Source organism: Dama dama, chromosome 5 (genome assembly GCF_033118175.1).
Source record: "Dama dama isolate Ldn47 chromosome 5, ASM3311817v1, whole genome shotgun sequence".
Classification (NCBI taxonomy): Eukaryota; Metazoa; Chordata; class Mammalia; order Artiodactyla; family Cervidae; genus Dama; species Dama dama.
In genome coordinates, this window is record NC_083685.1 from 103,727,836 (window position 1) to 103,741,762 (window position 13,927).

At 48.6% G+C, this 13,927-nt stretch overlaps 1 non-coding gene across 1 annotated transcript; it reads right to left on the reverse strand.

Annotated features, from left to right (window-relative positions):
• Nucleotides 1-11,130: 11,130 nt before the first annotated feature.
• Nucleotides 11,131-11,202, reverse strand: TRNAW-CCA (transfer RNA tryptophan (anticodon CCA)). The gene has a single exon. It is a non-coding gene; the product is annotated as a tRNA-Trp (tRNA).
• Between the last annotated feature and the right edge of the window lie 2,725 nt (nucleotides 11,203-13,927).

Genomic DNA, 13,927 nt, shown 5'->3' on the forward strand with positions numbered 1-13,927 from the left:
TCATTCCCATCTTTCCTACCTTGTGATCCAGATAATAAGACCCTCCCCACTTCTCTTTGGGACCAAACAAACCAAAAACGGAGAAAATTGGTTGGCCCTGTTTAGGTTTCCTGCTTGCCTTTGGAACAATCACCCTGGCCAGGGAAATAGGGTCTTGTTTGGCTGGACCCAAAAGCTTTGGCTCAACTCTGTACCAGAAAAGTTGGGTGCTGTCTGTCACTGGCAAGAGTCCCACCAGAGTTACACGGAGGGTCCCGCCAGACAAAAATGCTAGGATGTATGCTAGATCTCCAAGCCCAGCTCTTTAATAGTCTTCTGGTATCCTGGCCAATGTTAGAAGTCATGAAACAGAAATGTGATGTACAAATTTTGAGAAGAGACCAAAGCATTGTTCATGGTCATAATTCCAAATGGTCCAAAGAAATTATATGGGGATAAAGCTAATAGGATTAATTAAAGGAATTTAAAAAGTTGTTACACTTAAGTCCTTCAACAGATATGATCAGTCTTTTATGTTGGTAATAACATATACGAGAATACTGGAAGGAGAAAAGCCTCTTCCACGACTGTTGTTTATTTGCTTAGATGTGTCTGACTCTTTGCGACCCCATGGACTACAGCATGCCAGGCTTCCCTGTCCTTCACCATCTCCTGGAGTTTGCTCAAACTTGTGTCCATTGAGTCAGTGATGCCATCCAACCATTTCATCCTCTGTCATCCCCTTCTCCTCCCGCCTTCAATCTTTCCCAGCATCGGAGTCTTTTCCAATGAGTCAGTTCTTCACATCAGGTAGCCAAAGTATTGGAGCTTCAGCTTCAGCATCAGTCCTTCCAATGAATATTCAGAGTTGGTTTCCTTTAGGATTGACTGGTTTGATCTCCTTGCTGTCCAAGGGACTCTCAAGAGCCTTCAAATAAACCCTCCTGTGACATGGAGCATTCACAACTCTTTAAAGGACTGTGGGGACTTCCCTGGTGGTCCAGTGGTTAAGAATCCTCCTGCCAACGCAGGAGACACAGGTTCAGTCCCTGGTCTGGGACGTTTCCACACGCAGCAGAGCAACCGAGCCCACTCACCACAACTACGGAGCCCGCACTCTAGAGTCCGGGAGCCGTAACTAGAGAGTAGTCCGCACACAGCAACAAAGACCCAGGGCAGCCAAAAATTAATTAATTAATTAGTTTTTAAAGTACAATGGGACTGTGAACAGGGACTTCCTTCCAAAGAGCACACCATGGAAGGGTGTGTGTGTGGAGGAGGAGACAGTGACTTTATAGCAGAGAAACCTGGCAAAAACTACCTCAGCCCAGTGACCAAGGTTAACATCAACAGTGGTAAATCAGGCCCATAGTATGTACTTAAGTATGTACCTAGGGGTGCTGTAACTGGTGGCGTAAACCAACAGCAGTGTATCCTCTCATAGTGCTGAAGGCCAGAAGTCTAAAATGCAGGAGCTGACAGGGCTGGTTGCTTCTCTGGGGCTTAGGGAGCATCTGCTCCAGGGAGCTCTCCTGGCTTCTGGGAGTTGTTGGCATCTCTTGGCCTCTGGCAGCATAATTCCAATCTCTGCCTCTGTGTCTCTGTTTTCTCTCCTTAAAGGACACCGATCACTGGATCAGAGCCCACTCTAACCCGTGTGACCTCATCTTAACCTCATCACATCTGCAAAGACCATATTTCCAAATCAGGTCACATCCTGAGGTTCCAGGGGGACAGGGGTTTTGGGGAATGAGGGCATCTTGATAGGATGTAATGAAAATGGCACTTTAGCTCTGTGGTCTTCCTCCCCAAAACCCATAACCCTGCAGTCTAATCATCTGCAAAACATCAGGCAAATCCCAATGGAGAAATATTCTATGAAAATACCTGATAAGCACTCTTCAAATCTGTCAACTTCAACCCAAACAAGAACATTCTGAGAAATTGTCACAGCCAAGAGGAGCCTAAGATAAATGAGGACAGAACATGCCATGGTGCTTGAGTGGGACCCTGGGACAGAAAAGGGACCTTAAGCAAGAACTAAAGAATCTGAGTAAAGTATGGACTTCGGTTAGTAATAATATATCCATAGCAATTCAGCTCCCGGAAGTTATTGTTTACACAGACCCATAGCAACTCCCCACTGCTAGAGCCAATAGCTAGAAAACACCCTCCAAAGATTCACCTCCGACAGCAGGTAAAACCACTGTGTAGTTGTCGGGGTTTTGGGGAACACTTTGAAGTTGTCCACTTGCAAAGCCACCCTTGTAGCTTTCACCTGTCTTCTGTGGGTTACATTTCATAGGGAATAACATGCCTACAAAACTGTTTACCTGTCTTTGTCTTGGTGTCTTCCATTTTTCATCCACTGGGATTAAAAGAATCAAAGTGAAAGGCTCTCTGGCCAGAGCACAGGCATTTCCATTCTGTGTGTGCATGCATGCTAAGTTGCTTCAGTTGTGCTGTGGCAGAGCTTCAGAAACAATGCCTGAAGGCTTCCCTGCTGGTCCAGAGATTAAGAATCTGCCAGCCAATGCATGGGACACGGGTTCAGTCCCTGGTCCGGGAAGGTTCCATGTGCCCGAGAAGCAACGAAACCCCTGTGCCACAGAGCCCTCGAGCCACACCCACTGAAACCCGTGCTCCACAACAAGAGAAGCCACTGTGATGAGAAGCCCATGCACTGCAACTAGAGAGTAGCCACCATTCACTGAAACTAGAGAAAGCCCGCATGCAGCAACATAGATCCAGTGCAGCTAAAAATAAATAAATACACATTTTAAAAAAATTCATAACAAGAATCTTAACATGAAATATGCCACGCCAAGTCAGTTCAGTCGTATCTTACTCTTTGTGACCCCGTGGCCTGTAGCCTGCCATGCTCCTCTGTCCATGGGATTCTCAAGGCAAGAATATTGGAGTGGGTTGCCATTTCCTTCTCCAGGGGATCTTCCCAATGCAGGAATTGAACCCGAGTCTCCCACATTGCAGGCAGATTCTTTACCACAAGAGAAGCTCCAGGAGAGGAGGTAATTTGGAGGTAATTAACGTGTCTTGCGGAGAAGGCAATGGCAACCCACTCCAGTACTCTTGCCTGGAAAATCCCATGGATGGAGGAGCCTGGTAGGCTGCAGTCCATGGGGTCGCTAAGAGTCAGACACAACTGAGTGACTTCACTTTCACTTTTCACTTTCATGCATTGGAGAAGGAAATGGCAACCCACGCCAGTATTCTTGCCTGGAGAATCCCAGGGACAGGGGAGCCTGGTGGGCTGCCGTCTATGGGGTCACACAGAGTTGAACACGACTGAAGTGACTTAGCAGCAGCAGCAGTAGCAGCATGTCATGAGGTCCCAAGGGTGGAACCTGACGAGAGTGGTGGCTCTAACGGGGAAGAGAGATCTTCGGGCCCACGTGTGACCGAGAAAGGCCCTGCAAGCACACAGCAAAATGACGGCTGTCCACACACCAGGAAGAGAGTCCTCGCCGCGAACTGGGTCAACTGGCACCTTCCCTGAGAATTCCAGCCTCCAGAACCGTGACAAAGTTAATTTCTGTTGTTTAAGACATTCCGTCTTTGACGTATTTTGTAATGGCAGCCCAAGCTAATACAACAGCCATAAAAATGTCACATCACTGCCTTTGATTTAATGTAACAACATTCTCTTTCCATCACATCACCAACCTCCACCTTATTCCAGGACTCTGCCAAGGGCTTTCCTCGGGGAGTTCATAATCCTTGAAACAACCCTGGACAGATTCCTAATCTGTTTCTTCCATGTAGTTTACTGAGTCTGTTGGCTGAGTAAATTGCCCAGGGCTAAGTGGCTAATGAGTGGCAGAGAGGAGTCTGCAAATTACTTCTGCCTGGTTCCAGAGAAAGTGGAATAAAAGCTCATAATTTTACATCAGGTGATGAGGACATAGGACTATCCAACTCTGCTCATCTGCTCACCTGTCAACCAGAAAATGGGTTGTGAGTATCTGTTGTTTCTAGGAACGAAACACTGAACTTGCAGAAATTCCATGGAGTCAGATGTAAGAAATGGCTCAGAAATGAAGACATCGTTTCTCCACTGCCAGGGGGCATCCTAGCCCCTAGAGTCTATAAAACGTATGTATTTATATTCATGTGGGTTGTTTCATTCTTCCCTCTGAGGAGCCTCAAATTTATGTAGGAGAGCATCTGCAGATTACCCGAAGATGTTTTTAAAAAGCATCTCATGTGTACAGATATGAGAGTTGGACCATAAAGAAGGCTGAGCGCTGAAGAATCAATGCTTTCGAACTGTGGTGCTGAAGAAGGCTCCTGAGAGTCCCTTGGACAGCAAGGAGATCAAACCAGTCCATCCTAAAGGAAATCAGTCCTGAATATCCATTGGAAGGACTGATGCCGAAGCTGAAGCTCTACTACTCTGGCCACCTGATGCGAAGAGCTGACGCATTGGAAAAGACCCTGATGCTGGGAAAGATTGAGGGCAGGGGAGAAGCGGGTGACACTATGAGATGATTGGATGGCATCATCGAATCAATGGACATGAGTCTGAGCAACAGACTCCAAGAGATAGTGAAGGACAGGGAAGCCTGACGTGTTGCAGTCCCTGGGGTCACAGAGAGTCAAACAAAACTGAATGATGAACAAGGGGTCAGTGGCGCTGGGGTGGGGTCTGGGTCTGCATTTCTCCTCCCAGGCAGTCTCTGCTGCAGGTTTGAGGACCACACTCAGAGTAAAAAGGCTGAAGAGAAGACTAGAGTATTAATGCTGGATGGGCCTTAAAGAGTATCCATTGTGTCCTATTTATTTATTTGGTTGTCCCAGGTCTTAGTTGTGGCATGTGGGATCTAGTTCCCTGACAAGGAATGGAACCCAGTCTCCCTGCATTGGGAACCCAAAGTGCTAGCTACTGGACCCCCAGGAAGTCTCTGATATTGAAACAGGAGGGAAGGAGCAGGGCACAACCTAGATGACTCAGAGGCCTAGACCTTGATCCTCAGTAACACATCACTGTAACACATCAGCAAGCTAAATGACACACCCAGAGGCACCATGAGAGTTCTAAAGTCAACCATCAAAGATCAAAAAGTCTATGTATGAAGCAGGGGACCCAGAGCCAGTGCTCTGGGACAACCTAGAGGGATAGAGTAGAAAGGAAGGTGGGAGCGGGGTTCAGGATTGGGGGGGGCACATATATACCCATGGCCGGTTCATGTTGATGCATGGCAAAAACAATCACAATATTGCCAAGTATCCTCCAATTAAAATAAATAAATAAATTTAGTTTTATATTTATATATATATATATATATATATATATATATATATATTTAAAAAAACAGAATAGTGAAGAACTTGGGGGAAAAAAAAAGTGAGCAGTAGCCCAATCCCTGGAAAGATCTGCCCCTTCCCCAGAACAATTGGAATAATCTTCCCCTCATTAGCCTGTGGTTTAGCCTGTGAAACCACCCAGCCCTTGAAAACTCACCACACGACATCTCAAGGCCATACTCACCCTCTGACACAGCCCACACTCTGTCTGTGGAATGTGTTTCTCTCTGAATAAATCCACTTCTTATCTATCATTTTGTCTCTCACTGAATGCTTTCTGCGATGAGACATTAAGAACCTGAGCTCCATTAGGTGCTAAAACCAGGTCTGTGATTTTAGTTGGAAGACCATGGGTTTTGGCCGAGTTCAAGTCCCTGTCTGAGGTAAATGGTTTAAACACTAAACTGTACTTATTTTCTCCTGTTACTCTGTCTCTCTTAGACCAGCCAGAAGAACCTAGAAGGGCAGAGGAAAACATTTTTCTCCCTGACATACTCTTTTGTCAAGAAAAAGCCACTTCTCACCCAGCCAGCTCCTCCCTAGAGGTGCCATCCCAGCGTGTAAACACTTCTGAAGTGCCAAACAGAGACTATTCGTTGACACAACTTTGTTAATCAGCTATATTCTGGTATAAAATTTAAGATTTGTTTAAAGAGGCAATTTGATCATTTCAAATTTTACTATCAAAACTCATACTTGTACAGTTTGTATCAGTACTATGTTAACATTATTATAGTGTTAATTCAATTCCAAAGAAAAATGAATCTTCAGATCTCTAGGGTCTCAGGAAATAAGATATTTTATTTTTTTAAGTTTTTCAGCCTTGCTGTGTGGCCTATGGGATCTTAATTCTTTAACCACGGATTGAACCCACAGTCCCTGAATTGGAAGTGCGGAGTCTTAACCAATGGACCACCAGGGAAGTCCAACACATTTTAATTTTATGAAATTATGTTTTATAATGTACATTTGCATCTTTGTAGAGAGAAGTATACTTTTAAAAGCATATCATGTTATTATACATTTATGGCAGGATGGGACTGAAAATACAAAGAAAAAGAGGAAACATGCAGACTGTCTAATAAAGAGCTTGTTCTTATATTTTTAAATTCATCCTAGTATCAATTCCTGGCGGTATTAATATTTCCTAGGTTATAGTTAAACTAATGATGTAGCCCTTTTATTTTAACACGTTACTATTTACAATATGCCAACCCCTGCAACGATTACATAACGGTGAAAGTGTTAGATGACCACTTGAAAACAGGTGAGGGTCACATCGCTTTCCGGAAATTCTCGCACAGGCGCTCAAACAGGAAGGCTCGGCCTTCGCTTCGCTGGAGGGAAAAAGATGCTCGCGGTTAACGGCCCGCTTCGGCTGGGTTCTCCTCTGGCGCCCTCTGCTGGCCGCTGCAGTCCTGCTTCCTCCATGCTGGGTTCCCACCTGTGGTCGGAATCCCCACCTGGGGGCCAGTTTGGAGGCCCAGGTGGGGGACCTTAGCAGGGTTTTGCAGGGCCCTGTCACAGCACACAGCTCACAGAGTGTCTGGGTTAGAGGGGAGGCAGGGCACGCTGTGGTTCCGCTGATGCAATCCTCTTTTACTGAGAAGGGGGTTTGGCCTTGGAAACAGCAATAACCTTAGAAAAATTCTGAGCACAGCAGGAGGGTCTGTAGTGTCTGAAGCCCCCTGTGTAAATTCACCCCCTCAGTTCTCTCATTTGTCCTCCGAGCCAGGAACCCTGGTGGCTCCCACTTTACAGACAAGGACATCAGGCACTGAATGTGTGTGTTAGTCGCTTAGTCGTGTCCGACTCTTTGTGACCCCATGGCCTGTGGCCTGCCAGGCTCTTCTGTCCATGGAATTCTCCAGACAAGAAAACTGGAGTGGGTAGCCATTTCCTCCTCCAAGGGATCTTCCCAACTCAGGGACTGAACCTGAGTCTCTTATGTCTTCTGCATTGCAGGCAGATTCTTTACTGCCTGAACCAGACACTGAGAGGTGACAGTAATTGTCCAGGTCATACAGAGGTAGGGCTGGGCTCCAGATGGGCATACTGGATTCCAGATTCTTTACTGTTGATGAAAAGTGAGAAAACACAGGCAAATATCTCACCAACCCAGAGAAGCAGTGCTGATGATCTGGTGTGTTCTTCTCCAGCCTGTGGAGCAGGGTGTGTTTTGTACAAATGAGATCGCCTTCTGCCGTCTGCTCAGGACACTTGGAGGTACGTCCAGGTTTCCCTCGGCTGCTTTCATCTCTCTTCTCCACTACTGTCAGTTCAGTGTGTCCCCTGGAGAACGTGTGTTCCCTGGAGCACAAAGTCGGCAGACCTCACGCTCTTTCTTTCAGCTTTCTAGCATCGTCTCCGCAAAGGGCAGCTCTAGTGAGCCGGGTCGCAGGGACCCCTCTGCCCTGGTCATGTCCCCCAAGGCTGAGGTCACCCCTCGAGCCAGGCTGCCCCCCCACAAGGTGGGGAGTGGCACTGACACCTGAAGATTGGGGTAATGAGTTTCAAGTTCAAGTGGGCATGGGGGGGAAAGAGGAAGCAGGTTGAAGATCTTGGTTTGTGCTGCTGAGACCTTGCGGGGCCTTCCCAGGACAGACCGCCTCCCCCCACCACCCCCCTGCTGTAGCTCCTCTGTGAAGTTCACAGATCACAGCATCTCAGGAATACTTCCTGGGTTTGCAGGAAGTATTATGTTAAAAAGTATTATGTTAAAATATGTTAAGTATATGTTAAAAACCACCACCAAATGGGAGAAACTCACACTTGATTAAGAGCCCAAGACCTAGGGGCCTAAGGACTGATACTGTGAACCCCTGTGACCCCACCTTGTGACCTCACCATCAACCAATCAGAGAATTGCAAACGAGCTGACTACAGACCCTGGGGACACCCTCCCTCCCCTGGCCTTTCAAAATGCTTTGCTGGGACTTCCCTGGTGGTCCAGTGGCTAAGACTCCATGCTCCCAATGCAGGGGACCTTGGTTTGTCTCCTGGTCAGGGAACTAGATCCTCCATGCTGCAACTGCAACTGAAGATCATGCATACTGCAGTGAAGATTCTGCAGGTCCTGCATGCCGCCACTAAGATATGGTATCACCAAATGAATATTTTTTTAAGATGTTTGATGAAATCCTTCAGGGAGTTCGGCATTTGAAGACGACACAAGCCACCCATTCCCCTTGCTCAATCCTGCAATAAACCTTTCTCTGCTCCAAATGCCTACATTTTAGTTTGTTTGGCCTCAGACACACAGACTCGCACAAGTTATGCTCAGCCTACTTACTGGGGGGTAGGTTCTGACGCCCAAAACCATGCATCTCCTGCAGCCAGGGATGCCAGGACGCGTCCAGAGTCCTCTGGAAAGTGCCAGTCTCCTGAGTCCAGCAGCAGCGGTCTCCAGAGACTCATCTTCCCCGGGAGCCCCAGCCCTGGAATCCTGGACAGCACAGTGGCCTGAGGCTGGGAGGAGTGGGGTGCCTTGTCAGCCCTGGGCCTGCAGACCTGAGGGGAGGCGTGGGTCCCAGCACTTGGGGACAGAGAGGGCCTGTGGCAGGGTCACTCCACAGGAACCATGGACATTTGTCTAGGCCGAGGTTTCCAGTGACCTTGCAGGGAGACAGCTGGGGAATAAACACCCTCTGAGAGACTGAATATACACATGGATGATAGCCAAACTAGTATAAAAATAGAGCCCAACTCACAGTGGGCAGCAGCACGCCCAGGAAACCAACCCCTTATCGACGGTGACCAGCCCAGGAAGGCAGCCTGTCATCTCCTATAAAAACCTGGAAGCTAAACAACAACCCCTGTAACAGTGGGTCTCAAACACCCCACTTTTGATCAGTAACTGGCAGCTTTTCCAACTTTCGTCCCTGTTGCCAACTCAGGACAAGTCAGTGTTTACCACTCTCCCAGAGCTGGTGTGTCTCCCAACCACAGTCCTACACATTAAAATGCCAAGTATTTGTTTACATATCTTGTGTGTTTAAAGTTTTTGCGCAACTTGTTTTATTTTTCCAGAGAGAAAAAATTTTTTATTTTACTTAGTAATTCATTTTCTGATGTTGTTTTTCATTTATGAAAATTTTTAAACAAAATAAATACAATATTGCTGCATACATTTGATATTCTATTAAAATTTAGAAGGTCATGTTAATTCTATTTAAATTAATTAAAATCTATTATTTCTTTTTGTTTCATGTACATCTCCGTTACTCAAACTATACAGTAAAAACATACATAAATTTCACTGACAGTATGCAAGAAGAGTTATTCAAAGTGGTATGAAAAGCCATTTTTGAGAATCACCTTCACCATGTTTTCTGGTAATGTCCATAGATTATTAGCTCCTGCGACCAGGTCATTCTGTGTCTGCCTTTCGACGTTCCTTTCTCTTCTGGTCACGAGGGTAAGGGAAACTGAACAGCTGTAGGTGAAGGGTGGATCCTGTGGATTTTATTTTTTTTTCAGGAACCCAGAGGAGTCTTTTTACATTGTCATTCACGAAACTAAGGGCTACTCCCTTTGGATCTAATCTCCCAATTCTTCCAACCAGGTTCACAAGCTGCCCAGAACCCAAAGGCACAGGGAAATCTCCCCAGTACTCCCTTGGTCCCTCATCGTCTCTTTCGAAGAACCCCTTGACATGTTTTTCCTTTCCACGTGTGAGGTCTGGGCTTGTACAGATGTGCTCCTGGTGGCCTGCGAGACTACCAGCCTTGTGCTTGCCCAGTTTCAAGGTGGAAGAGAGAGCCAGAGTCAGCAACAAAGACATGGATGATTGAATATGGAGGAACTTAACGCCTCTGAAGAAAGTCCTGGAGCTACAGCGCACCGTGTGCAGTGGACGGAGAGGTGGACAGGACGGCCTGCCTTCTCCCTGGGAAGGGGAGACTGCGGTTATATGGGAAACTACCTCAGGTGGGCTCATTAGTTACCAGGGAGACCAGCAGAGGGCAGCCCCTCACTGCCCCTGTAATAAGCTGGGTCCTGGGGCCACTAGGCAGGCAGGTCAGTCCTGAGCGCAAGGTGTAGGGGAAGCGGGCCCTGGTCCAGCAGAGGATGGACAGAGAGCAAGAGAACAGCCACCCTGAGCTGCCTGAGCCTGCAGCTCCTCAGACTCTGCAGCTCTGCACCCGTCTGCCGGCAGATCTAATCCTGGGGATTTTTTCGTCATTTGAGATTTGAAACGCTGGCTCTTTAGGGCTGGCTCTTCCGCCCACACCGGGGCAGGGCCAGTCCTGGTCTCCCTCAGGATCGCGCTCGCCACCCGCTAGCGGGTCCCAGCACCTGCAGGGAAGCCGGGCTCCACCTGCCCGGGCATCTCCGGGCATCGGAGCAGCGCAGAGCTCGGCCGTCCGTCCCCAGGTCCGGGGCGGGGAGACTGGGGGGGGTTGGGGGGGAGCACGAGAGCCCCCGCCGCTGTTCAGCCCCGAGTGGGGGTTCCAAGGCCACCAGACCTGCGGACTGGACCTTCCAGCCGAGCCCGCCGAGAGGTCAGAGGAGGGCCATCTGCGGAGTCCGCGGGGACACCTCCCGCCGGGAGCCCCTCGGGGTAGCGGGGCTGCGGAGGGGAGACGTGAGTCGGGCGGGAGGGGCTGACTTCTGGAAGGGGTGGCTCAGAGGCCCGGCGAGCAGCTCCCTGCGGGTCCCAGGAAGGACCGTGAGCATCAGCTCTGTCTTCGCGACGAGAGGAAAAAGAACCGACGAGCCGTCAGGCCGGCAGGATAATACACTTGCGCGAGGTGAAAATCTCTTGCGATGGGACTGGACTCCACTCCTTCTGCCCCCGTACTTTGTGAGGAAAAAAAGTCAGTCTGACCCCGACGTGACTTGAACACGCAACCTTCTGATCTGGAGTCAGACGCGCTACCATTGCGCCACGAGGTCACGGAAAACACAACCTACCCGGGAGCTAAAGGCCTTGCTGAGGCTGCGCCATCGCGCGGCAGACCACTGGCGTTTCCTTCACCCCGCCCCCACCCACTCGGGGGCGGAGCCGGGCCCATGCTCATGCGCAGCCTGGGGAGGCGTGCCGCGAGCGACTGCGGGGCGCAGCGGATTTCTGGAGGGTGGGGCTCCTTTCAGAGGGGAGTCAGAACTTGATAAACGAGATTGAAAAACGCAACAACTTTATTATTTTTTTTACTTTGCAAATTAGTTCATTGCATTTGTCAATTTTTGTTTTTATTTGAAGTACAAGTGGTTTTAGAGTTTTCCTGGTGGCTTATCGGCAAAGAACCGGCTTCCAAATGCAGGAGACCGAGGTTCGATCCCTGGGTGGGGAAAATCCCCTGGAGGAGGACCGGGCAACCTGCTCCAGTGTTCTTGCCTGGGAAATCTCATGGCCAGAAGAGCCTGGCGGGATACAAGTCCATGGGGGTCACAAAAGAGTTGGACACGACTTAACAGTTAAACAACAACATAGTTGATTTATAATTATTGTTTCTGAACCATAGAATTAAACATTTCTTTGAAGAAAATCAGAACAGTGCCTGGAAGAAAATTGGAATCTCTGACCATCCACCACCCAGAGGTATTGTTTTTTGTTTTGTTTTTTTCTTTTTTGCAGATTTTTATCAGCTACCTCTACTTCCCAAATCGGTTATTGAACTTTCAAGTAATGGGTAGTATACACCCAAAAGGGCTTCCCTGCTGGCTGAGTGGGTAAAGAATCTGCCTGCAATGCAAGAGACACAGGTTCAATCCCTGGGTCAGGGAAGATCCCCTGGAGACGGAAATGGCAACACACTCCAGTATTCTCGCCTGAAAAGTCCCTTGGACAGAGGAGCCTGATAGGCTACAGTCCAAAGGGTTGAAGAGTTCGACAGGACTGAGCAACTAACACACACCCGGGAAATCAACCGTGAATTTTCACAAAGTGATAATACTCGTGTATCTGGCTCCCAGACCGAGAAAGACGTTAGCATCCCTCTTCCAGTGCATTTTTGAGATGAGATTATACTGTACATAGCTTTTTTTAAAATATTCTCACTTGTCACTATATGTCCCCATATGTTAGTTAATACATTTCCTAGCATAATTTTAGGGCAGGGCTTCCCAGGTGGCACTAGTAGTAAAGAATCCTCTGCCAATGCAGGCAATGCCAGAAATGCGGGTTCAATCCCTTGGTCAGGAATATCCGCTGCAGGAGGAAATGGCTACCCACTCCAGTATTCTTGCCTGGAGAATCCGATCGACAGAGGAGCCTGGCGGGCTACAGTCCATAGGGTTGCACAAAGTAGAACATGACTGAAGCATCTTAGCACACGATGTATCATAATTTTAAAGGGCTCATTGATCACTTCATGGGAATCCTGAGTCCCTGCTTTTGAACAGTACTTTTCCTTTTTATTGGATAAGAAAGGCAAAACTATTTAATAAGTGAGTAAATATGCTCCTAAATTAAAAAGGTAGAAGTAAGAAAGAGCGCTCTCCTGGCCTGATTTAAGAACAAGAGGCATCAGTTAATTAAATAACTGCCAGGACATCTGAAGGTCCTGGCGTTCTTTAGAGAAGGAGAAAGGGAAGCCTTTATGGGAGGAAGGAAAACTGTGTCTGGTGCTCAGGGTCGGGGGATGGGGTGGGCAGTGTGGGTTGGAGGGAGCAGCTGAGACCACCAGAGCTTCTACTTGTCAATGGAAAGGGATTGCGGCAGTCTCTGTGTTTGTGGCCGCGTATGACACTGGAAGCATTTGGGGTGGACCCAAGGTCATCAGGGCATCAGAGACTGGAGGCTCCATCCCTAATCTTCCAGGAAAAGGGCCTGCCAGCCCACAGCACCATTGCTGGTTCCGTGTCCAGATGCCAGGTAGCCAGAGCCCTGAGTCACCTCCTTATCGCTTTTGTTGGCCCAGGGGTGAGGTGTACCCTGCTGGAGGTGGAGGAGGAATGGGGGGCCGAGAGAGGAGAGGGAGTGAAGGAGCTCTGGATGCACCTTTGGGCTGGTCACTCCCTCGCGTCCCTCCTCCCCGCAAGCCTCCAGCCCTGGCCACACAGCAAGGTCACTGTGAGGAGGAGCCAGTGCCTTTCCCACAGATGTCGGATGTCGAGGGCTCAGAATCTCCTGGAAAGAATGCCTCAACCCAAGGAAAGGTCAGAGACACCCTTGAAACCTGACTCAGAGTTCTGGATACTCAGGCCCGGGCCCCTCATCCTGGGATATGGACACAAACCTGAAGTGTGATTGCGCTGTGCATGCGCCCCTTACAGGCCAGTGCGGTGATGCACTCGGATGGAGGGAAGGCAGAGGTTTGTACGGGTGGCATCCGGGGGCCCTTTTAAAAGTGAGTGCCGTCCCCGCCAGGACAGACCGGAGCGAAGGAGTGAGGCAGGCATGCAGTTGTGCAGCATCAGTCAGGTCCTCTTTTTTCCCTTGGTCCTGCCTCGGGTTTATTGGACCCATGCCCGATGCAGTGGGAGCATGGAGTCTTAACCACTGACCAGCTAGGGAAATCCTCCAGGGTCAACTCCTCTTAAAACTTGGCTTGTTTGTTCATCATGGATTTTTTGCATCTATTTGTATATTTTGACCACACCTGAGGCATGGGATCATAATTCCTTCACTAGGGACTGAACTCGCAGCCCATGCCATGGAGGCCGGGAGGCTTAGTCC